General features: G+C 38.5%; 1 protein-coding gene across 3 annotated transcripts in view; it reads left to right on the top strand.

Moving 5' to 3' along the window:
• LOC127576747 (serine/threonine-protein kinase 32C) overlaps positions 1-27,405 on the top strand; it is a 202,016-nt gene that overhangs the window by 37,310 nt on the left and 137,301 nt on the right. The gene's annotated exons all lie outside the window — the stretch shown is intronic.

Here is a 27,405-nt window from a genome sequence, read left to right as displayed (position 1 = left end):
TATAGGTGTATTATAAAATCTAGGAATATATTTGGGCCCAGCTGAATGAGGTGGACATCTATTGTACCATGGTGTATGTCCAGGTGTCAAGTTAACTTACAGTGCTGTTTTGTTCATTACTTCATTGGACCACTTTGAGGATGTAACTGGAGATATCTGTTGAAAATACTGGAAATGCTCACCAGGCCAGGGAACATCTGTGGACAGATAAACAGAGATGAAGTTTGCTTCTGATGAAAGCTCCTTTGACCTGAAAAGTTAACCCTGCCCTCCTTCCACGGATGTTCCTGACCTGCTTAGTATTTTCATTTTCTCCTGTATTTCAGATTCCCAGCATCAACGATATTTTCCTTCTGTTAAGGAGATCCCAAGGATTACTTACCTCTTCAGGGCTGATCCATCTTCTTGGTCTCTGTCCAAACATGCAATAAATAAAGTTTGCTAAATTGGGACCGCATCCAATGTGCAAGTGCTTCCTGTTGTGAGTGGTGGCTTTCCACTTGTCTGAGGCTGAGCTGTTGACATAAAGGTGCTCTTTTTTGACATAGAGACATTATTTGACTTGGTGCCCAGATGGATTTTTTTTCCAGTAATACCTTTTCATTTCAGCATTGTTTCTTTCCAACTACTACCTGAAATATTTGATTTTTGCTTTGGCTGCATTTGGAGATATCGCTGCTCTACATATATAAAACCAGTTTGTGTCTGGCAGTTGTGGAAGAAGCTGTATTCAGAGGCCAATGTAGCTCTCCTTGCCTTAGGAGAGACGATCACTCTTATAATGTTTAAGAAGTATCTGAATAATCACTTGAAATGCTGAGACATTGAAGGCTGTGTTTGAAAATGAGTTAAGTATAGATGGTACATGGTGAGCTGAAAGGCCTGTTAGAGCCTCAGTATGTTGGCCTGGTTTGCTTATCCTTCCAGTAAATTTGGAGGATTTTACTGAGAGAGCTTATGTAGTATTTTTCCATTGCTGTTTGCTAGTCCAGGTCTCAGAAGATAAAAGAGGGCATGGATCATTGCTGTCTGATAGGCCATGAGTATTTTCACCATGTCTGAGATGTTGATTTTCAAATACACTTTTGGTCACTTGAACAAAGGCTGTGCAGGTACATTGAAGGTCATGATAAATTTAATCGTTGATATCTGGGTTTGTCATCCTCTGTCTCTTCAGTGGCTCATGGAGTCGCAGGGTCAAACAGCACACAATGGGCCTTTCAGCCCACCATGTCCATGCTGACTTTTTTGCTCATCTACACTAATCCCATTTGCCTATATTAGGACGTATCCTTCTCAGCCTTGTCTATCTAAGCATCTGTCTAAATGCCTCTTAAATGCAGTAATTTTAGCTGATTCCACCACCTATGGCAGCACGTTTGAAATATCAACCACTCCCTCTCTGTGTGTGTGTGTGTGTGTGTGTGTGTGGAAAAAATATATATCGATGACCTTTTTTTTTTGATTCCCCAACCATGGGAAAAAGATTTTGACCATCTACCCTATCTGCGCCTCTCATAATCTTGTATACTTCTATCAGGTCGCCCCCTCAGCCTCCTTTACTCCAGGGAAAACATGCCCAATCTATCCAATCTCTCCCCATAACTAAAGTCCTCCAGTCTGGGTGACTACCTGGTGAATCTCCTCTGCATTCTCTCCAGTACAATCTCATCCTTCCCACAGTGTGGCGACCAGAACGGTTCACAATACTCCAAGTGCGCCCTAACCAGTGTTTTGTAAAGTTGCAATGTAACATTGCAACTCTTATATTCTATGCCCTGATCTTTGAAGGAGAACTTGTTATATGCTGCCTTCACCACCCTATCCACCTTTGTTGCCATTTTCAGAAAACTTTGGACTTGGACCCCAAGGTCTCTGTTCATCAACATTCCTTAGTGTCCTTCCATTTACTGTATATGCCCTACTCCTATTTGACTTGCCAAAATAGATCACCTCACCCTTGTTGGGATTAAATTCCATCTGCCGGTGCTCTGCCCAACTTTCCAACTGATGTATATCCTGCTACAGATGTTGACAATCTTCCTCACTATTCACAACACCAATTTTTGTGTTAGCTGCGAACTTACTGATCATATCGCCTCCATTTGCATTCAAGTTGTTACTGGTATCACAAACAGAAAAAGGTCCCAGCACCAATCCCTGTTGTACACCACTAGGCACAGACTTCCAATCAGAAAAAAAAAACACTCTTCCAGCACCACCTTCTGTTTCCAATCACAAAGCCAATTTTGGATCCAATTAATCAACTTGCTTGGATCCCATGTGCCTTCTGGACCTACCGGCCTACTATGAAGTATCTTGTCAAATGCTTTTCTAAAGTCTACATAGACAGCACTTATTGCTTTGCCTTCATCATATTTTCTTAGTTACCTCCTCAAAAGACTCAAGCAAATCAGTGAGACAAGATTATGCCCTCACAAAGCCATGCTGATTATACTTGATCAGTCCCCGGCTTTCCAGAATTAGTCCCTGCCTTTATCACACATTTTTCCCCATAGGGTCTCCTACCCTCCTCCCATCTGGTTGCAGCTGCCCACTCTCTTATCTGGTTCCACTGTCACCTTCCGTACTTATCAGAGTCCAGTATTTGCATCTCTTGTGTCTTCATTTATTACTCTCCAACCTCTGTCTTTACCTTCACCCTCTCCTCTCCCTTCTGGCTCTTTCTGCCCTTGTTTTCCATGTCTTTTTCCACCTATCAGCCCCAGCCTGTCTCCCAACTCCACCCCTCCCCCAACTGTCTCCATCTGCTCATCATCCCTCACTCTACTTAGGTCCACTTATCACCAATAAGCCGCTGCTGCACCTCTTCCCCTCTCCCCTTTATAATGGATGTCTTCCCTCTACACTCCCTCTCGACCTGAAATGTTGACCATTCATTTCCCTCCACAGATGCTGTCTGATCCACTGTTCCTCCTGCAGTTTGCTCTTTTGCTTCAGATACCAGAATCTGCAGTCTCTTCTGTTTCCAGAATCAGTCCCTGCCTTAGCTTCTACTGAGTTTTTCTGAGATGGACTGATATTGCCTTTGTGCAGAATACTCTGCTCAGGGAATTCTTAGTAGGCTGTTTAGGTATCCATTGTCTGCTTGAGATTTAGGTTCTTAATGGATTTATAGGCCTCATTTTACCTCCCTCGCTCCATTGAAAATGTAGACACAGGAATTTTTAAAAAAGCAAATAAAAACAAAAGGAACAGAGCCTATTATTTGATTTTCTTTTCTTGAACTCCAGGGCTGATTTTCTGAAACAACATTTGGTCATGAATCCCTTTGTAACACCAAAGGAGATTGAAAAATAAATCAATAGACATTTCAGATGCTAAGGAAAGAATGATGTCAGTGAGAACAAGTTGCAAGTCTTGGGTTTATTTTTGTTGGATTGATAATAACAGGATTGTTTTTGTTGGGGCATTGTTTTAAAATTCTTGAGTACTTGGCTTTAGCTCACTTGGAACAATGAAGCAAACATCTTAAAAACAGTTGTTGCTCTTTCCAGTGAGGCAGGGATTTTAAGCAGTTGCAAACAGCAGCAGCGCTGGTCTTAATCTATTTGTTGGAATTTCTGCCTCTGTGTGGATTTTTAAATGGGAAATGCTATCTTTGGATTTCTACCTGTTTCTCTGTTACAATGTTTCACAATTGGATTAATGATATACTAGGTACATGATGGAGTATGCAAATACATGCACAATATTCAAATTCCAGTACCCATTTGGAAATGTAATAATGGCCTTTCATTTTCCTTTCAAATGCCAACCTCCATTAGTTCAGCAGAGTTTGAAGAACAGAACAAACAAAATTGCACCAAATTTATTCAGGCTCCTATGGTTGTGAGTACTAGAAAGGAACTGTGAAAGCTACAGGAAGTAAAGGCGCTGATGATTGTGTGAGGTAGCACAATGTGTGCTGCTAATGTTATTGGGTGCTATGTAAACAACACTGGATTTTTGTACCAACCAAATCTTCTTTAATACCATATGTCCTGCAAGTATGTTTTGCGACTGACTTCCATCAGTCCAAAGGTTTTTTATTCGGTAATATTGGTTCTTGGTTACTGCTGTTATTTTGTACCAAAGGAATTGTAATAGTTTGGCTAGCATTCTGTTTATTATGTGTGATCTGATAAAAGTTTTTAAAGTATTAAAAGAATTTTGATAGTTATGGGAAAACAATTCCCTCCGAATCAGAAATGAGCAGATGATCTTAAAATTAAAGTTGGTCATTCAGCAGCAAATTCAAGAAGTGTATTTTCCACAAAGGGTGTTGGAAATAAAGATTTCTCTTCCACCCAAAGCCTTCGATATTTGAACAATTGGAACTTTCAGGATGGAGAGAGGGAACATTTGTGTGAGAAATGTACAATTCAGGCCACTTTGTGAAATTTCTGAGCCAATCATGTCAGAGGAAGATTTATTTTGCTGAGAAGAATGTTTAATATACTTTGCTACCATCTGGATAATGGAAAGCAACAAGATATTCAAGGACTTATTGGAGATTTAAGGACAGAAAATAACTAGTTTAGGTAGAACAGCACCATCAGATTAACGTAAACTAGAAATTGAGCATGAAAATTAAAATATGGAAAATGCTATTTATACTTGATCAGGTGACTGAAAAACGTAATTTTTTTTATATGAAGAGAGGAGGAAAGGAATTGTTCAATCTTTCATGAATGTGACAAATCTAGCGCAGGAATTCGAATTATGCAAGTATATAATTCAATTCATTGTGGGAAAAACATTTGGAGTAGTAAAGAGTCAAGTTACGTGAAAAGTAGATAATGTTACAAATATTTACATTTGTGATGTCCATATTTTCAGTATCAGTAACAAATCCAGTAATTTTACTCCAAATCAGTTGTTAATTTAATGTCCCAATAAATTGGAGAAAAAAAATAGGCAAGTGGACGTCCAAGGGATTTCAGCAAAGATTTCAAACCTCACTCCAGAATGCAGACTACTTCTGTGGAATGCCATGGAAGATCTGCAGGTTTTTCACAAGTGCATAAGCACTACTTTATAAAAGCTTGCTTGAAAGATGTGGAATTGGGATAAAAGTATTGGGTGTTAACTATGGCTCAGTCGGCCTTGCATGTGAATGATAAGGTCATACGCTCCTAGAGATGCAGCACAGGCCCTTCGGTCCACCAAGTTTATGTTGACCAAGTACCTAATTTTACACTCATCCTATTCTAACCCATTTGATTGCCCCCACATTCTCATCAACTTCCTTCAAGATTTCACCACTCATCTCCAGAGAAGGGGCAAGTTAGTGGCCAATTATAACATTGAGTTTAAGCCCAGTGCCAGAGAACTGAACCCACAAATGAGCCAGACACTTAAGTATGTTGCTGAGGGAGTGCTTCTCTGTCGGATGGCATCTTTGGTGCAATGTTAAGCCAAAGCCTGGATTGTCCATTCAGCTACAATATTCAGAGAAGGGTAGCGAAGCTCTCCTGCCCAGCATTAATTCAGCAACTCTCAGAACTAAAGCACTGGTCACTTACTTCATTGTAGTTTGTCAGCTCTTGCTAGGCCTAATGTGCTGCTGATTCTTTGCATTACCGCAATGGCTATATTGCAGACTTCATTAATTGGGTGTGAAGGGATCATGCGGAGTGCTGCACGAGGGCAAGACTGATTTTTTTTGCCTGAAGCTGCTAAACATAAGAACGTAAATAGAAGAAGGAGCAGAACATTTGATCCCTCGCGCCTATTTCTGAGATGCAGGATTATCTATTGCCTCAGGACCCCTTTCCTGTATGAACCCATACTTGTTTCCCTTAATATCCGAAGATCCTTTGATTTCTGTCTTGAATATATATGAAGCTCACAGCCCTCTTGGGGAGAGGATTTTAAAAATTGATTAACTTCAGGATGTAGAATTTCTTCTTAGTCCATGTCCTGAATGACCAACTCCTTACTTTGAAACTACAACTCCTGGTTCTAAACATCAGCCAGGAGAAACATTCATGCCCTGTAAAAATGTTTCATGTTTCAATAAGATCACCTCATTCTTCTAAACTCTCTGAAAGCCTAGCCTGCCTAATCTTTCCTGATTAGGACAATCTTTCTATCCCAGCAACAACTGCATCCTTTCTTCCTTGGGTTGGAGGACCAGATGTGTACTCTATATTACAAATGCATTGCTGTAGGGGTTCGAGAAATGCTGAGTGATGCTATTGCTTGCAAGAGGATTTGAATACAAGAATGAAGGCCAATAAGCTATTTGCATTCTTAATCACTTGGTCCTTCTAAACACCAATACTTTTTGATCTGTCACTATTTAAAAATGCACTGCTATTCTTCAAAAGTGAATGCCTTCACATTTTTCTATCTTCCAAGTACTCAGCATTCACTTAGCTTGACTATATCTCACCTTGAAGCCTCCTTACAAATCGCATTCACACCCAATTTTCAACAAATTTGCATGTATTACATTTGATTTTCTCATTCAACTCGATGTAGATTGTGAACAACTGTGGGTCCCAGCACCGATCCCTGCAGCACCCCATTAGTCATAGCCTCCAACCCAAAATTGACCCTCTCACTGTTAACTGATTCTTTGTTCACAGTAGTATATTACTAACAGTCCCATGTGCTCTAACAACAAGATTTTGGAGGAACTCAGCAGGCCAGGACATAAGAACATAAGAAAAAGAACATAAGAAGTGGCAGGAGTAGGCCACCTGGCCCGTCGAGCCTGCTCTGTCATTCAATAACATCATGGCTTATCTGTCCGTGGACTCAGATCCACCTACCTACCTTTTCCCCATAACCCTTAGTTCCCCTACTGTGCAAAAATCTATCTAACTGTGTCTTAAATATATTTAATGAGGTAGCCTCTACTGCTTCCCTGGGCAGAGAATTCCATAGATTCACTACTCTCTGGGAAAAGCAGTCTCTCCTTATCTGTCCTAAAACTATTCTCGGCTCTGTCCCTTAGTTCTAGTCTCATCTACCAGTGCAAAAACGTTCCTGCCTTTATCTTATCTATCCCTTTCATAATTTTATATGTTTCTATAAGATCCCCTCTCATTCTTCTGAATTCCAGCGAATATAGTCCCAGGCAACTCAATCTCTCTCATAGGCAAACCCCCTTCTCTCCGGAATCAACCTGGTGAACCTCCTCTGCACAGCCTCCAAAGCCAGTATATCTTTCCTTAAGTAAGGAGACCAGAGCTGCACGCAGTATTCCAGGTGCGGCCTCACCAGTACCCCGCACAGTTGCAGCATAACCTCCTTGCTCTTAAATTCAATCCCTCCGGCAATGAAGGCCAACATTCCAGTTCCTCCTTGATAACCTGTTTCACCTGCAAACCAACCTTTTGTGATTCATGCACAAGCACTCCCAAGTCCCTCTGCACAACAGCATGCTGCAATCTTTTACCATTTAAATAATAATCTGATCTTCTATTTTTCCTTCCAAAGTGGATGACCTCACATTTACCAACATTTTACTCCATCTGCCAGACCCTTGCCCACTCACTTAATCTACCTATATCTCTCTGCAGACTCTCTGCATCCTCTGTATAATTTGCTTTTCCACTCAATTTAGTGTCATCAGCAAACTTCGACATGCTACACTCGGTCCCCTCTTCCAAATCATTAATGTATATCGTGAACAGTTGTGGGGCAGCACCAACCCCTGCAGCACCCCATTCACCACTGCTTGCCAACCAGAGAAACACCCATTTATCCCAACTCTCTGCCTTCTATCGGTTAACCAATCCTCTATTTATGCTAATACGTTACCCCAAACTGCATGCATCCTTATCTTATGGATAAGTCTTTTATACAGCACCTTATCGAACACCTGGAAATCCATGTATGTAACATCCACCTGTTCGCCTCTATCCACTGCACTTACTATGTCCTCAAAGAACTCCAGTAAGTTTGTCAAACAGAACCTACCCTTCCTGAATCCATGCTCTGCCTGGTGGAACCACTTCTATCCAGATGTCTCGCTATTCCTTAATGATAGCTTCAGGCATTTTCCTGACTACAGACGTTAAGCTAACTGGCCTGTAGTTACCTGACTAACTGGCCTATAGTTACCTGACTAACTGGCCTATAGTTACTTGCATCCGTGGAGAAAAGCACACAGTCAACGTTTGGGGTCAGGACCCTTCTTCAAGACTGAAGCTAGGAGAAGGGGAAGCCCAAAATATAGAGGGGAAAACAGACAAGTGATAGGTGGACAAAAGAGGGGAGGCGAGGTGGGCATAAGGTTGTGATAGGTAGATGCAGGTAAGAGATGGTGATAGGCTGATGTGGGGGAGGAGGGGAGAGCAGATCCACTGGAGGATGGGTCAAAGGTATGGAGGCAGGTGGCATGGGGGAGGGGAGGAGAGGAAAAGGTGAAAGGAAAAAAAATTGGTGAGGAGAAAAAAGAGAGAGAGACTAGGAAAGGGAGGTAAAGAAGAGGCATGGTGGGGTTGGTTTATTTAAAGTGGGTGAATTCTATGTTCATGCCGTTCTCCTGGCAGTGGAGGAGGCTGAGGACTGACATATCAGTGTTGGAGTGAGAGGGGGAGTTGAAGTGACTGGCAACAGGGAGATGCAGATTGTCGTTACAGATGGAGCATAACAGAGGACGGAGCAGTGATTACTCCACCACTGATATGTCAGTCCTCGGCCTCCTCCATTGCTAGGAGAAGTCCAAATGCAAAGTGGAGGAATGACACCTCATTTTCCGTCTTGGGACCTTACAGCCTAATGGCATGTTCATCAAATTCCCCCACTTCAAGTAAACCGACCCCACACTCTTTCTCTCCCCCACCCCACTACCACCATCCCTTTTCTTCCCTTTCCCAGCCTCTCTTTTTTCACCTTGCCAATTTTTTTTTCCTCTTTCTTTTCTCCCTCCTTTTCCTCTCCACCCTCACCCCATAGCACCTACCTCCATATCTTTGATCCATCCCCTGGTGGATCTGCACTCCCCTCCCCAACCTCTGCCTATCACTATCTGTTACCTGCATCTACCTATCACTACCTTATGCCCACCCCACCTCCCCTCTTTTGTCCACCTATCACTGCTCTGTTTTTTTCCTGCCCCCTATACATTGGGCTTCCCCTTCCCTCTACAATCCTGAAGAGGGGTTCTGACCCAAAACATTGACCGTCTGTTTTTCTCCACAGATGCTGCCTGACCTGCTGAGTTCCTCCAGCATCATAGTGTTTTTTTTATCTAGATTCCAGCATCTGCAGTCCTTTGTTTCTTTTGTTTCCCCATGTGCTCTAATTTTGTTCAATAACTGCTTATGCAGCACAATACCAAAACCCTCTTAAGTCCAAATATATCTCACACACTGGTTGCCCCTTAACTATTCATAGCTTCTAGATTTATCAAATACAAAATCCCTTTCAGAAATCCAGTTGATTTTGCCCAATCCTATTGTTTTACTTTTTAAGTGCCCTGTTACCACTTTAACAATAGGTACCTGCATTTTCCCTTCTACCAATGTCAGGGAACTGCTCTGTGGTTCCCTATTTTCTCTTCTCTGCTTTGTTAGATGGTGGTGTTATATTTACTACCTTTCAATACTGTATATAGAAACTGTTCTAAAATATAAGGAATTTTAGAATATGACAGGTAGTTCATCCACTATCTCCATCACTACCTCTTGGGATTTAGCAACTTCTAGTTCGTTTAGTTTTCATAATTTTTTGACATTGCTAATTCCTTCCAATTGCACATGCATTGTCGATCTGTTCTTCAATATTCCATGTAGACAGATACAAAATCTTTGTATAATTTTTCTGCCATTTTCTTATTCCCTAATATAATGTCTTCTGTCCCAGTATGGAAAGGAGCCTTGTTAACTTTTGTTAATTTTTTTTCCTTTTTACATACTATAGAATCTTCCTTGGTCTTGATTTCCTTTGCACTTGCTTCTCCCTGACCTTATCAATTCCTTGGTCTGCCTTTGCTGAATTCTGAATTTTTCTATTTGCTGAAATAAATGTTGTATTCCAGAATAATATATGGGCAAAGTTCCCCTCTGAGCAATATGCAATGAAATCATAAATTCATTCATAAAGGACATGTTTATAAATTTGTAACATATATTGGCAGAGGTAATCCTTTCCCTGAGTTTTTTGTAACGTATGACACTACTGTAACCAATGCAGAGAAGAAAAAGGAAATTAAAGGGAATCAAATTCTCAAAATTTATAAATTTGTATTGTACTGAATTTATGAATATCTTATTGCTGATGGATAGCTTCAAAGGCTTTCAGTAACATGGTACAGTGCTCAAGAAAGAAAAATAGATAATATTGTTGGTTTCCTGCATTTTTATTTTTGAAGGTAAGGATGAGTTTGAATCTAATTCAGACTAAGTTCATATTATATTTCGATTATTAGCATTGATATAAACTCCGATCTTCCTGATGTGCCAACATGAGGCCAAAATCTTGGTTTTAGTTAATAGTGTTTTTGTTTCACTTGCAATGAATAAGTATGTTGATGATATTTTTGATATACCTGCCTTTTTTTTATGATAAGTGTTAGAGTGAGGCCACAAGAGTAATATTTATCCAGTACAGTTAGCCATATTATACCAATATTATTGCAGTTGAATTTTTTTTAAATATTGTTATTTGTAAGTTGTATTTATATCTGCTTCCATGTTAATTTTCTTCCTTACCTCAAGCTGTTCAAATCATTTTGTGTGCCAAACTTGTATACTGCTATGAGCACAAATCAATGAAATTCCTGCCCTCCCTCTTTCTACTTTGCCTGTAAATAAAAAAAAACCCTCAATGTCTCCAGTTCCTGATTTATGTTTTATGCTTTTAAAATATTGGTATCATGCTGGTTTATATAAGTCACAGGTCTGGTTCATCTTATTATGCGCATTGGATCATTGGTATTCTTGGGGGTTAAGTTATGGTTACCTTGATAATCTTGTATCGGACCAAATGTAGTGAGTGGATGTAAAAATTTTGAGATGCTTTTGGTAATGATTTTCCTATCTTGCTTGTGCTTAAATACAGCACCTGTGTCATTGCATACCAGAGTAAGAGTTCAAATAACCTACAGGTTATTTGGGGGAAAAAAAAGTATTATACCTTACTAAATGCTCATTGAGTTTAAGACTGCAATGAATGCATTCTGTTTGTACTGTTAATTCTACAGTCCCTTTATGGCTGTTTTCAAATCCCTTTATCCTTTATGATCACCATGGAAACACTGTTGCCTTATTCTCTGAAACCTAGCAACAAGGGAAGCCTAATTTCTCAATGAAAACTAGCTCTTAGTTGATGGCAACATGCTTTTGCATCATAAATTGGGATGGATGATAATGCATCCTAATCAGAAGAATTATCTTGCTGTGATTATATTTTAAATGAGATTATCTATGCTCAGATTTTCATGTTCGAGGTATTGTGAGATTGGGCAAGTATTCAAAGACACTGAATACAAAGCTGGTCTGTTCCACTTAAAATTTGTAATATACATTTTGATTTTTAAAATTCAATTTGAGTTTGAAGTCTAAAAACAAGTTGAAACCTCATTTAAATTCTAGTCAATCTTCTAAATTATGTGCTTGCTTTTCTTGGACTGTTAAAAGTCTGCTGATTAATATTGAATGTCAATCAGTTCCTCGACACACCTCTGTCCCTTTCATTATTTGCTTTACCTTGCTCAGCAGATACCCTGTGAATAATTTGATTGGAGATCAATGGTATAGAGAACAAATAGAAATTGGTTCTAGTGTTGGCTTCAGTTTTAGCTCCACTTTATTAAATTATAAAGTGATTACAATAGAAAAGATTTTCATTTTGATGAATGCCAGCTACTTGCTTAGCTAAAAGCAGACTTCAAATTGAGGATCTGAAGAAGATAGGGTTATTATGTGGTCCTGCAATATGCTGGCAAGGCTGTTTACCTTGCACAGAAGTGATACAGCAGGGTAACCTTCAGTTATTTGCCAATGTCAAATAGTCCATATTTAGTATGTGCTTCTATAAAACATTGACCTAGACCACACAACAGACCAGATGCATGGTTAACTAGTTACCTAAAGGCCCTTAAACTGTTCTTTGCAAAATGTTTCAAGGCAGAGTGGTATCTGTGTGAGTGATGTGAATGATGTGGTCTACAACCTTGAAAATTCTGTAAATTATCCCGAACTTCATTGACATTAGTAATTAACACTAGTTAGTGATTAAACTAATATTCTTTACTTTGAACCTTAGTTATGTGGAGTAAAATGGTGGGAAAACTGAAATGACAGCGAGACAAAATCTTGGTCAGTACCTATGAAAAATTACAAACATAATTGGGCTGGTCTTAAATTGATTCACCAGAAGAACTAATTTAAGATCAAGGAATAGCACTTCCTTGCTAAGAGAGGTTTGAAAGTTAATGAGAGGGAGGGCACAACTTAGGATGCAAATGAAATTGCTGACTGACATTGAAAGGAACTACCAATCAAGTTTAAGAATGTAAATTTTAAGGTAGCCTTGGGATGAAACTGAAGGATTAATTGATACTGCTGTCCTATGGCTTAAAACAAAAGTGGAGTAGATGCTTGGTGCAATTTTGTTGCAGTTATTGATTCTTTTTGGATTTTGTTCTGTTCTATTAGCTTATCCAGATACCATTTTGGAAAAGAAATATTCTTTAGAACACCAAGCATATTTTTGCACGGGTTCCTAGAGTTTGGAATTCTTTTCATTTGGAAAGCCCTGCAATATAAATTTTGCCATTGAATCAGGAGAAGTTCCATGCCCAGAGTATGTTTTGGAGGAGCAGATTTCCTCTAATTTGTATTTAGAGAATCTGCATATGGTTTAGTATTAAATGAAAATAAAACGAAACCACTGGAAATATTCAGCAGGACAGGTGGCATCTTTGGAGGTGGAAATGGAGGTACTGGTCAAGGTCAAAAATCTTCTTCAGTCCTGTTCATTGTCTATTTATCTATTGAAGACCTGTGCAAGAAATGTGGGGTAGACTGTCCATTCTGCTTTGTCAAAACAAGATGGATATTTATAGTATCGTTACATTTATAGTCCCATACTGCTGTCAAAGTAGATGAAGCTAAAGTTGTATCCTTATAACCTAGAATGAACAGATTTTTTTCTGTTGTCAAAAATTGTAAAATAATTTTATTCACCATGGATTTATATCTGGCAATGTTAATTTGTAGTGTTCTTGAGAGGATGCTATTTTGAGAAGTATTTTCCTATAAGTGAAATAATTCTATGGCTTAATGACAAGAATAAACAAGAAATAATTATTGTAATTTTAGTTTGTTGTTTGGATTGGACATTACTCGCTTTATCTTTTGAAAATGGAATCACATTTAGAAGCCTCTCTGCTGATTACTTTTGGGTAGCTACGTTGAGGTTTTCAAACTCCAACCTTTGTTGTATAACAGGAAGGTGTTCTTGTGCTTGGCAGAATTTTGCTTTATCTTATCATCACTGGCAACCTATTATGCAGATAGAGTGCAGCTTTCCTGTTCTGCTTTGACACTGATCTCCTTCCACCCCACCTCATTGATTCTACGGCCATTGGCGTGCTCTTCGTTTGCTTGAAATCATACAGGATGAGCAAGAAACTGCACATGCTGGAATCTCGAGCAAAAAAAAACTACTGGAAGGATGGTGGGGGAGGGGGAAGTAATTGTTGAAGTTTTGATAAAATAATTAAACTTTTCCAGGGCTTTATTTAGCTGACTGGGCAGCTTGCCACATGAGGAAGGCACTGCTGTTGACCTGAATCTGATCTGAAGTTTCAGCATATGTAGTAAAGCAGATGGTCTTTTCATGCTTATGGATTTTAATATAGATAATATAAATGAAAAGAAATGCTTACTTGACAGAAGTATTTTATGTATCTTGAAGGAACAGTTACATAAAGGGGGAGATTTGGATGTGATTGTATGTTACTTATTGTTTACATTCAGTATGTATAGATCTATGTAATGTGTATGTTAACACTGAGGAAAATCAGCATGCACAGTTAACATTGTGTACAGGCTCCCTAGTAACACAATAAATACTGTGGTATAGACTCCCCAGCGCACAATTAATCAATTCCTTTCAGAAAGTGGCATGGAGAACATAGGTTAAGAGCATTAATTAAGAAACCAAGTTTGCTCATCCTGGAGCCAAAAAAAATCAAACTGCCGGAGGAACTCAGTGGATTGAACAGCATCTGTGAAGGGAAAGGACTTCTCAATGTTTCAGGTTGGGACCCTGCATCAGGACTGAGAGTGGAGAGGGAAGCTAGTCAGGACAGGGGAAGTGAGGAAAACCAGGATGCACAGTTAATATTGTGCACGTGCTTTCCAGTAACACAGTTAGTACTATGATACCTACTCCCCAGCACACAATTAATCAATTCCTTTCAGAAAGTGACATGGACAAACATTAAGAGCATAGGAATTCTGTGATTTCCCTCTCTTATTACTTTCCCCCAACCCCCTTCCCCTCACTTCCCTCCATGTGGATTTGGCCCCTGTATTCCCACCATCCCTCTCCTCTTTATACCAGCAGTTTGTTTTTGCTCCAGATTCCAGCATCTGCACTCTCTTCCAAGTCGCTGACCAAGAGTTCAAAAATTAGTGGATGACCTTTCTCACACTCTTCCTGAGATGCCCAGCAACAAAGAAATTTTGGTTTTCAACCAATTTGATATCTAGAAATAGCTGAGAACACTGGGTACAACAGAGGCTTGAGGATCAGATGATATCCTGGCAGTGGTGCTAAAGACCGGAACTACTGAATAAGTTTTTAGTCAAGCTGATCTAGTTTGTAGGACCTGGTTCTACCTAACAATGTGGAAAATTGACCCAAGAATGTCCTGGTAACAAAAAACCAGCCAAACCCAGTCTGTCTAATTATTGATCCATCAGTCTACTCCATTATTAGTGAGGTGATGGAAAATTTCATCAACAAAGCTCCTGAGCTGCATTTACTTCCTAATTATCTGCTAACCCTTTCTCAGTTTGTGTTTCATCAGAACCACTCCGATCCAGGCCACATTACACACAAGTTTTAAACAGCAACAAAAATCCCTAAACAATAAGGGAATGTTTGCTGCTGGGCATCAAGTACCATTGGCAAAACTGCTGTCAGTGGGAATGAAGGGGAAAACACTTGATAGGCTGGAACATATGTAGCACAAGTGGTTGTGATTTTTAGAGATCAGTCATCTCGGCCCTGGAACTTTGCTGCTTCAGGACATTGTCCTGGAGCTCACCATCTTCAGCTACTTTATCAATCATCTTCCATCCATAAGGTCAGAAGTTTACTGACCACACAGTGTTCAATTCAATTTCTAACTCCTTAGAGTAGAGTAAGAAGCTGTTCCTTCCTGCATCCAGCATATCTTGGACATCATTCAGGCATGGTGTACTATTTGCCAAGTAACACTTGCACCAAACATATGCCAAACCATTGTCATCCTGGGGGTTACCATTGACCAGAAAAATGACAATCTATGTAAATATTCTGACTACAATGGCAGGTTAGTGTCTGGGTAATATGCAGCAAGAGACTCACCTCTCGACACCCCACAGCTTCTTTACCATCTTCAAGTCTGGAATGAGATAGGATACGAGTGCAGCTCCAATGACACTCTAAATAATCAACACCTCCCAGGATTAATTAGTCCATTTGATCAGCACTTGATCCAGCATGCTAAACATTCATTTTCTCCATCATCAATGGGTATACTGTATGCCATTTACAAGATCTGCTGCAGTTACTCCATAAGGTTTCTTCAATAACGTGTCCCAAGTCTGTGACCTCCATCAGAAGGGCAAGGGCAGCAGCAACAAGGGACCACCATCCCCTGCAAACTCTCCTCCAAGCTGCACACCATCCTGACTTGGAAGTATGTTGCCAGTCCTTCATGTCACCAGTTCAATGTCCTGGAACTCCCTATCCAACAACACTGTGGAGGTACCTTTACTGAAAGGATATCAAACTCTCTCAAGGCCAATTAAGATTGAGCAGTATATCGTAGCCCTGCCAGCAACATCAACATCCTGTGATATGAATAAAAAAAAAAGAACCTTTTATAGGGAGTTTGAATCACTTCTTTCTTGATTCGGGTTCAATATCAACTCCTGACTTCTGATGGAACCTTGGGACACTGTGTCATGGAAATCTTTTCATTGATATGTCATACACTTAGAGTTACTGACAAATCTTAATTAAAGCAAAGAATTACCTGTATTTACATGGCCCCTTTTATGAATGGATGACATCCCATACAATTAACAGCCAACAAAGTAGTGTTTGAAGTGCAAACATTATTTAATATGTTGCAGCGACCTGCTCATTTAATTGGCAATTTAAACAAACGAAATAGTTGATGGAGCAGTGCATTCAGTTTGCTCTTCTGGTAGACGAGATCATGGATGATTAGATTATAACATTCCATTTTCCTGTCTTGCCCTTAATAACCTTTCACCCCACTTTGTGTTTCAAGTTTCGAAATACCTCTGCTTGAAAAATATTCAGGACTACTTACTGTTGATTGAGGAATAGAATTTCCAACTCTCACAACCAACTGTCTTAAAGGGTTTTAAATAGTGATTTATTGTTTTAAATAGTGATTTCCCTAGTTCTAGATTCTCCTACAGGAGCAAGCAGTCACAAAGGAACCCCACAAGATCTTAAGTTTCAATCGAGTCCCCTCTCATTCTCCTGAACTCCAGTAGATACAAGCCTAGCATGTCCAGATTTTCCTCACAATATGACCCACTCATTCCTGGTATTAGTGTTTTTAATCTTTCCTGAATTCTTCCAATCCATTAACATAATTTCTTAAATAGGAAAGCTAGTATTGTATGCAATACTCCAGATGAGGTCTGACCAAAATCCTGTATAACTGAAGCATAACCTCCCTATTTTTGTATTCATCTCCCTTAGCAATGAACTATAACATTCTATCGGCTTTCCTAATTACTTGCAATACCTGCATACCAACATTTTGGTGCACTGGGACCCTCAGATCCCTCTGTATCTGAAAGCTCTGCAAGCTGTTATAATTTGGATAATATACTTTTAAAAAAAAATTTCCTGTCAAAATTGATAAATTTGCATTTTCCTACATTATACTCTATTTGCCAGATCTTTACCCACTGACTTAACCATTCTATATCCCTTAGTAGCCTACTTTTGTCTTTTTCATAACTTAATTTCCTGCCTACCTTAGTTCATTCACATATTTAGCAATTATACCTTAAGAGTCTTTCCCTAACTCATTTAAATAAATAGTAAAATGTTGTAGGCCCAAAACCAATCTCTATGGTTTATCTCTTGTCAATCCAAAAAAGACTCTTTGTAGGAACTGTGAACTTTTATTAACTGCAATAACCTTTGATGTGGCACCTTATCAAATTCTGTTTATCTGAGAATAGTACATTCACGAGCTCCCCCTTATCCAGAGCACACATTACTACTTTAAAGAACTCTAAGAACTTGGTCAAATATGATTTCTTTTTCTGTTGACTTTTTGAGAAATTCCAGATAATCAAGTAGTACTCCGCTATAATGTCTTTAATAATAGCTTTTAAAATTTTCCCTTTGGCAGATGTTAAGACAACTGGCCTGTAGTTTCCTTTTTGGGGGAAAAAAGGCAAATCAAACTGACCAATTGCTCAACCTTGGGTACCAATGTTGAAGTATCAGTCACAGATAAAGTGTGGAAGAAGTATTGTTTTTGACTTCACATAAATGAACTTTTGTGGCATATTTGGGGAAAAAAAAGTTGAATTCAGAAGGACTTTCCAAGGAGATGCAAGATGTGGGTCATAATACATGGAGAAAGATCCTCCATCCTCCTGTTCTGACATTGTGGCTCCCTAAGGAACTGATCCATTTTTACTCCAAATTTAGAACACAGAAGGTGAATATTATAACAGAATGTAATGACCTGATAGCTGCGGATAGCACTCCCAACAGAGCATTTAACTGTTATTGCCAGCAAATAGCAACAACTGATTTTACAGATAAATTATAGACAGAATTGGACCATTACCTTGCAGATGTATTACTGTGAGGACAAACTTAATAAGCAACTCTGTTGTAAAAGCTTGCCTGATCACTTCTGTTCTGTAAAGTATCATCTAGTTATGATTGCCCAAAACTTGAGAGAATGCCCATTATCTGACTTAAGAGGAATGGTAAGATCTCATCATATGGTAATATTTGTTCTATCTGTACAAAGCTGATTATCTTCAGATTTTTTCTTTGACCACTCTTATAAGTGGCCTGGGTAGTTTTGTTTAGAGGTATTGTCCAGTGTGTAATTAGATGATGGTATAACTCCTCTATATTTAAGGAGGTACAGTTTAAGTACATATTCCATAATAGCTGAGGAGCGATGATTATAATGGAAACATAATGCAAACAATGAAATATCACTGTGCTGATATATTATCCTATTAATTAACTTGGTTACTGGCCTGAAAATATGCAGCTAACAAAAATATTTTTGCACATACTAATTTGAAAAGATGATATAATTAGCAGGGTAGATAAGGGGGAACCAGTTGATAGACTGTACTACTTTCTACCCCTTCAGTTCATTGATCCAGAGAAAGCTGCTTTTATAATTTTTTTGGAAGAAATCAGTGGTCATTTAACACATGCAAAGTTTAATGAAAATATGACTATCCTTGCAATGGTATATTAAAATCTTAAAATATCATCGTAGTGAACGAGTGACTGAAAAAAAAAACCAGACCTGACTACTTCAAATACAATTATAGAAATATCATACATTTTTTAATTTGTATATTGAGCAATATTGAGGCAAAATAGGCCATCTGTTTCATTTAAAATGGATTATTTGTAGAATTCAAGCTAAAATTCAACTTAAATATGTTATGAATTTTCAGTTCATCATTTTTCACTCAAACGTGAATATGACCCAGTTGCAAAATTCAAATTTGTGGGAATTGTAGAACTTGTATTTATTTATAACTTGGAAGACCAAAGAATAGACAACTTATAAGTAATGTAAATGGAGTAAGTTTGCTTCCAGTTAATGTTCCTTCAACATGAGATGATGAGGAGCTACAGTATTTTGATATTTTGGGAGAGAAGGTAATTCAATCATAGAAACTGAAGTAGCTATTAACGAAACTTTTTTCATTTGATGCAAGTGTTGCCAAAAGAGAAAAAATACAAAAGGTGACATTTTGCTTGGATGCAAGCTTGTGTTCAGTGGTAGTATTGGCATTGACCTACTGTTGTGGTAATTAAGTATGTTGAACAGCTTCATAACAGTGCTGTTTTGCTTGAGGTTACCATTCAATATGTAGTAACTACATTCCATTCACGAAGTGGCTGCCTTATTTTAAAATTACTTAAGTAAAAATACACATTACAGTGTTTAATCTTTAGCTAAACAAAATTGTAATTAATAATTAACAAGTTATTAACACAGGTTTGCAAGATTACATAAATATTTCAGGAGCATCCAGGATAATTGCATTTAGGATAAGCACATTTAAATAATATTGCTGGAAATGAATACTTGATTCTGATTCATCCGGACTAGAATTGGATCTTTTCATGCTCTCTCTCCTCACTGTCACTGCCTCTTCTCATTCTTGTTCTCTCTTTTTATGGTCATTTCTATATTCTATCCATACAAATCATGCTAAATATGGACAATGGATTTACAAATAAAAATTAAATTCTCCAGTGTGTGACTGTGGGAATGAGGAACAGGCTGTGGAATGGAAAACACCAAACTGTATAATCCATGAAGGTGATATTAAAAAAAAGATGTAAATCACCTGCATACTGGTTCAGTGAATGGTCAAAATATGGAGTATAATATGAGCAAATAAGTGCCTACCAACTGGAACAATAAAAAAGCATGTTGTTTAAATGGTGTGAGACTAATAACTGCTGGTGTTTGGCAGATCTCAATGACCTTGTACCAGAAGTGCAAAGTTCGTGTGAGGGTACAACAACTAGGAAGGCAAATAAAATTTTGATCTTCACTGTAAAAGGGATGGAGTACAACCATGACTTTTGACTTTGGCCTTATCACATTGTCTAAATAAAGGATACAATTGCCTTTGAGGCTGTGCAGAATAGATTATTTAGGTAGCTTCCTGAGATGAAGAAGTTGCCGTATGAGGAACAATTGAGCTGTTTGAGTCTATCTTTTGAATTTAGAAGAATGAGTGGTGATATTACAGATTCTTAAGAGTTTGAGGGGGTAGATACTGAGAGGAGAATTTAGAATGGGGGGGGAGCAGGTATAGTTTGGGGATAAAGGACCAATCATTTAAGACTTTCATGAGAAGGATTTTATTTTGCTTCGTGTTATGAATCAGTGTTATTTTGGTGCTTGTCACAAAGATTTCATAGATGTTATTTTGCCTTTTGTTATAATTGCCCTCAACTGAAGGGACATTCCAGGATGCCATGGGGGACATTAGTTTTATTAATCAGACAACAGAGGAGAATTCATTGTCAGATTTACAGTGATGAAGCAAATAGTTTCATATACAGAAGCACAAGGACAAAGCCATCTACATCTGCTCTTGCTCATGCATGCTCTGTTCTTCACCAAGTGAACAGCTCTTCCTCAGAGATTGGTGCTTCTGAAGTTGAGAGTAAATGCTAGCATGTGCTGTGAATTGTTTGGGGCTGATTCACTGGGGCTTGGTGCCTTTTTCTTTGGCCTGTGTGGAGGAACCAGAGGAAAGGAGATTAGTATAAGTGATTTTCAAGTGGTTTTTCCAATATCGAGTAGAACACATCCTGAGCATGGATGAAGTACAAGTGAATTGCTGCTTCGCCTGGTGGGATTGTTCAAGTTGTTGGATGGTTATGCAGTGAATTGTAAAAAGTTACTTGTATTGGATTACAGCCGTTGTCTTTCCTTCCCTTAACTTTCTGTTCTCTTTTATCTCTTGTAGGTGGTTACATCTTTAAGGTTCACTATTCTTTGCAAATACTGCATTGAAATCCTAATTCTAGAAGCACATTTTTTAAAGTGGTTATTTGCACATGGTCTGTGGGTATATATTTTTAACTGTTACCTGTGAGCGTATTGGTTTGGTAAAGCACTCTAACATAGTATTTAATGCACACTGATGTCCTGTGTCATTGCATGTTATGTTACCAGAGATGCTGCTATCCTGAACTAGGTGAAGTTTGTTGCCTGGGTACCAATCAGCACTTTAATGAAATGCTCATGATGATGGGCAACATATTGCTGGCTTCCAATTCCTTTCATGAACAAAGTCTTCTTGGCTACCTCAATTGTAAGCTTTGCATTGTGCAAGTTATAAGCCAAGACCTTACTCATGAAACAAGATGTACTAGTGCCAAACAGGCACCACACAGCTAAAGAGAAATGACAAGAAAATAACTGTGGATGTCAGTCACCTGAAAGAAAAACTGGAAATGTTTAAAATGGCTCATTTGTTTAGTTTTATGTGGTACTTTGCCCCTGAGGTACTAGGTTATAAAGAAATCTTTCTCTAAGCACCCCCATGAGCTGACATGGCTAAAATTTTAAACACCTGTAATCCCTTGGAAAATTTTGATTGCATGATTTTTTTTCTTTGATTTTAAATATTTGTGTTGGTCAGTTTTGTTCATTTCAATCAATATCTGTTGCACATTTGGACAATATGTAACTTGTGAATATTGAAACATTGAATCTTAGTCAATTCATCACAGCTGAACGTTCTCAATATCAACATTTTAAAGTATTCACTTGTTTTAAACTTAGAATTACATTTACATTCTAATACTTTAAGAGAAAAAGTCACGTTACCCTTGTTCTATTAGATTTGAACTGTGTGCACTATAGCATTCCTGAATGAGGTTTGTCCTAAAATGTTATTTGCTACTTAACCTAATATTTCTGATTGTGAATCACATAGAAATTAATTTAATATTTCACTTTCGATCTCTACAAATGTTTACTTTCAATATCTTTTTGGAGTTCTCATTCAGGATTGAGTTGATTAGTAAATGATAAAAATGGTTAAAAGAGCAGATTTCACACTTTACAAAAACATAGCAAATGTTTGACTGTAAAGAAGCTTGTAGGTAAATTTAGAAAGACAAAGATGGTTTTATATTTGGGCAGATAAGTATGAGATACTATTTTATTCAAAAAAGCCTTGGATCATAAATTTTGGGAGGAAGAATGCAGAAAGGAATGATAAATGAAAAATCTTTGAAAATAGTACAATGGATGCATGCATTTTAAAAGAAAATAGGTCAACTTGATAAAGGCTCTTTTGACAAAAAAAATACAATTGTTCTTCAATTTTATAAATGAAGCTGTCCAGTGCCAAAACAATGAAGTAGTAGTGCTATATCCACTGAAGAGTCACAGAACTGGACATTCGCCCAGTGGATGGTAAGGAAGCTCCACACCATCAACATGTATTGGAACTCCCACTTCCAGCAGTTTGAATAGGAACATCAAGTCTTGATTCTTTGAAAATTTGCATGATGGTGCCATTCTTCAAGGTGTTAAAGGCGATAGGGAAGTGATTTGCTAAATATTACTGTGGAAGAGAGGGTTTAATTTTCAGTCTAAGCTGGGTGTCCTAATATTTCAGTAGTAGGATAACTGTGAGCAACCTTACTTTATTTTATTTGATCCACACAACATGCTGCACACATTTTGAGTGAGCAGTGAAGACAATGATCTGTCCCACATTTAACCTGCCTACAAAAGTAAATGGATGTAACACTGCTACATATTTGGCAATCAGCCTGGCCTATTGTGTTTGACCTCCCCACTGGTGCTTTCCTTCTGTTGGAACTTCATCAGCTGCTGTTTAAAGCTCAGGAGATGGAAAGGTGCTGACTTAAACCATACTGGTGCACCCGAGTAATGTTATTCCATGATAGTGACATTATAGAAAATAATGTTGATATTATTTGCAGCCTAACATTCAACACTTTCTTGTGTTATTTCTCTGAATTTTAATACTAGGTTTTTGGAAATGAATAGTAAATACGTCCATTAAAATAGTAGACAAATGATTCCCAAGCAAATGTATTTAACATTTGTTTGCTGATTTAACTAAAGGCAATTTTTAGGCTCCTATCTCTAGCTATTCTCTCAGATCATTTTACTAATTGAACTGTTTGAGAAGAGCGCTTATCAGTGTAAGATTAAATATTTATAGATTCCAAAGGATTTCCAAGTTGTGTGAAAAGTATAAATAAATGTTTTGGTGGGAGGTTTCCATTGTGTGGCATATGTAATGAAATTATGAGAAAGGTATGAAGTTTCAGTTTCATTAATCTTGCTGCGCAGATGAAATGTTTCTCAGTTGTATGATTATGATATGTGCTATTAAATGAGCCCCTATTTAACATGGATGAGGTTCCAACTTTGGGTTGTGTTAACCACGTAGAAACAAGATACTAATAGTGAAAGAAAATATTCTGGCACTTTACAGCTACTATGATTTTCCCCTCCTTTCTGCTTTATAATTTTTCTCTCCCAAATATTTTACCTACCCTGACCCATTTATATTTCATTAGAGGTTTCCTCCAGACTTGTTGCCCACTGGAACCAGTTTCTATTTTATGAGTGTGAACATTGAATGCTTTACGAGTGTTAACATTATTTCAAAGGGAGATCAGGAACTGCTGTGTTCTTTTTCACTGAAATATGTCTCACCCTTGACTCGCCTGACCCTGCGATACAACCTGAGGGTTTCTCCATCTATCATATGGACAGTACTATATCCTCAGGCAAGGTAATAAGCGGCGGTGGTGTCTGCTTTATGATCAGCGCTTCATGCCGCACTGATGTGTTAGTCTTGGCTCAATTCTGCTACCCTAATCTGGAATACCTATTCTTAAAATGCTGTCCCTTTTTATCTACCAAGGGAATTCACCTCTGCCCTCTTGTCATTGGTTTACATACCACCTCAAGCCAACGTCAAGGATGCTGCCATGTTCTCGGTCTCGTAATTCTACCTCTCTTGGTTATTCTGTTATTGACAGTTTAGCACTTCTTTTTGCACTGCTTCAGATTGCACTTCTATCTTTGCACCATTCTGTTGTTTTGTATTTGTTGCTGTATTTGTTGTTGTATTTATTATTACCATGTGTACTGTTTACTCTGTGAGCTTCATGCGAGCAAGGAATTTCATTGCACCCTGGTATATATGACAAACTAATCTGAATCTAAACGAGTGTCATACAAGTGGCGATAATGAGTGATTCCTCTGCTCCTGATACCACTGCACTTTAATTTAAACCACTTAAATGGATTTTTTACAGGTAACAATCTCGGAGATGTGTTAATCATAAGCTTATTTGTAGGTTTGGTGTAGAAATACCACAGACAGGAAATTTGTTTGGCCCTGAAACAGACCCCAGATAAGCAACTACCAGCGTGTGTGCGCACCAGAGGCCTCGGGCCTCGTTTTAATGATAGAGGAAAGCTACCAGTGCTGGTCATACTTCCAGAGACAGCTTGCCCAGCGTTGAAGATCTATTTTAGGCCATCTGTCTCGTTGGCACCAGACCAGCACAGGTGGAGGAAACTGCAAAGGTGGGATAGAGGGTCACCATAATTGTGCAGCTGGGGTGGGATGGGTTGAGCTGACTCGAAGAAAAAAAAGGGTGTTTGCTACCACTTCTTTCCCAATCTCCTTAAGCACTCTGAAACACTCGTTGAAGCTTGCATGGAAGAGGCATTGTCTCATTATAGCACAAAGTTTTGTAGAAGAATAAGAACCAAAATAGGCGCAGGGCTCTGATCCTCATACTTAAATTTATCCATTGTTTATTCCAGTTACCCCCGTTACTCCTTTCCTCCCCCCATTTCAGTCAAGACCAATATGGCTACAGCAAATTGGGAAATATCATTTCAAATTCTGCACCAAACTTTCTCAATCTGAAGCAAAAACACAAAAGGCAAATACATTGTATTCTATTATGAACTGCATTGGAATTTAACTTTCATTGTATTTGAGATTTCTGTAAATCAGTGAATATTATTTATTTATATTTTTAATCTGTACAATGATCAGTTGTACCCATTTTATAAAAAAAACTGGAATGATTATTCACTGCCCCCATGTTAATTGTTGCTTTTTCTTACTCAGTTGATGTTTTACTCTTAGATTATGGTAGTTTGTTAACAGATCTAAAACAACAAAACTTCTATCTCCTGATTCATTTGTTTGCTGACCATTGTAAGTTTTTAGGCAATGCAGTTTAGCTTTCTCTTGTTGAGAGCCATAAGCAATACTGTTCAATTAAGTATATGTTACTTGTACATTTGTCATTAAACCTATGATACTGGGCCTTTCTTTCTATTCTGTCTGTCCCGTACACTGTAGACAATAACACACACCTGTTTTTTGGTGCAATTAGGAATTGTTGGAGTTTATCCTCTACAGGATTTTGTCCTTACTGGATGCATCTTGCCTATTTATATCAATGTGTTCTATATTTCATTTTCCTGCCACCACCTGTCCAACCTATTCTTAAATGTTGACACAGTTTCTACTTACAGTAGTGCATTTCACAGCCTTACTGTCATCAATGTAAAAACAAAGACATTTCTTCTGCTCGTTGTCCTACATAACTGCAATTAATCTTTATCCATGTCCCATTATCCTAAAACCCCTTCAGCCGAGAATGTACTTCAGCTTTCTACACTGAAAGTGCAAGTATAAGAACATAATAATGTTTTGAGTATCCAAACATTGATATACAAATGTATTATCCATTCATATATTAATATTCACAATTTAAAAGCCAAGAATGCTCAAGATGAGGAAAAGATCCAACAAGCCCATACTTCTTCAAAGATCTGTCCTTTACCTATCACTATTCCTAAATCATGTAATTTCTTTCCTATCAAGAATGCATCTCATTGTCCCTTGAACCCATGAAACAGTAACCTGTTCCACAAGTCTATTATTCTTTGGGTGAATGAGTTCTAATTTCCTTATTGCTCTTAACTTTTCTTTAACTTCTATTATTTCAAGCCCTTGCCATCATGAACAATTTGCTGGATCGATTATTTTACTTTTTGATCTTAAATTTAAATTCAGTCACTGCAAGGTTTTTTTAAATATAAAACAAAAGCTGCATTACAGACATTTCTGGGAACATCTTATATGTTGTTCGTGGATGTGCACTGAATATTATCCTTGTGAGACAGTTTGAGATTTTGTGGATTTAAGTAAATGTATGCATAATCACAGCTGGCTATGGAGTTACTAAGTACATTTAAATTCAAGGGAATAGTAATGATGAATGCTTTTTTTTCCTCATTGGAAGCAAGGATATGTTGTCTTCCAATGGAAAACTGATGCATTGCTGCTTTGTATTTGAATTAGATTTATGATTTAATTAAGCAGGAGTTCATTTGGGGTGGAAAATATACAGTATAATAAATTTTCTTGCTAAAAGGCTAGCAGTACTTGGATTATTTGGAGCACCAGCATGGGAAGGAAGTCAGATGTGGCAGCATATGGAGGGATTGCAGAGTTAGATGGCTGATTTCTCACTTACCTGCAATCCTCCTGGGTCAGCAATGTGGGATTAAGGGCAAAAACTGAGCTGCTGGAGGAACTCAGTGGGTCAGGCAGCATCTATAGAGGGAAATTGACTGTTGATGTTTTAGATTGAAACCCTTTATCTGGACTGTTGGCATGAACATTGAATTCTCCAAATTCAGGTAACCCACCCCCTTTCTCTGCTGATCTGTCCAGGCCCCTTCTCATACACCTTTCCAAGCCACTCTTACTCCACCCCCCCGCGCCCCCCCCACCCAAGTTCTCCATCTCCCAGTTTCCTTCCCCTCCGATTCCATTTGCCCATTACCCAAACACTCCTTCCACTGGGTCCCCTCTCTCCTATTGTTTTGATCTGCCCACCATACCTCCCTCATTTGGTTCCTCTTCATCTTCCTTTCCTATCCAATTTCACCATCAACAGCCGTGTGTCATCTCCAGCCTCTGTTGCTATCTCCACCCTTTCTTCCCCCACCTGACTCCATCTGCCCTTCTACATTTCCGCTGAGTTCCTCCGGCAGCTCATTTTTTGCTCCAGCTTCCAGTATCTGCAGTCTCTTGTGTCTCCACTGTGGGATTAAGACTGGCTTCTTCTAGGAGTGCCCTACAGTGGGAAACCAACATGCCATGGCAATGCTGCAGAAGAGACATTGAATGAAGAACAACATCATCAGGTGCATCCTTGATGCAGAAGTCATGGCTCAAGGCAGGAAGTGCCTGGTTCAGTTTCTCAGTTGATAACAATTCCACCTGGAGGTGGTAACAAATATGGTTCATACTGGGTTGAATTGATTTTCAACAACATAATGCTGAAAATCCACTGGTCTGCAATTGAATTTCTAGGTAAACACTTTTATTTTATGCC

The sequence above is a fragment of the Pristis pectinata genome, chromosome 12 (assembly GCF_009764475.1).
Source record: "Pristis pectinata isolate sPriPec2 chromosome 12, sPriPec2.1.pri, whole genome shotgun sequence".
In the NCBI taxonomy this organism is placed as follows: Eukaryota; Metazoa; Chordata; class Chondrichthyes; order Rhinopristiformes; family Pristidae; genus Pristis; species Pristis pectinata.
This window is presented reverse-complemented; position numbering and strand designations above follow the sequence as displayed.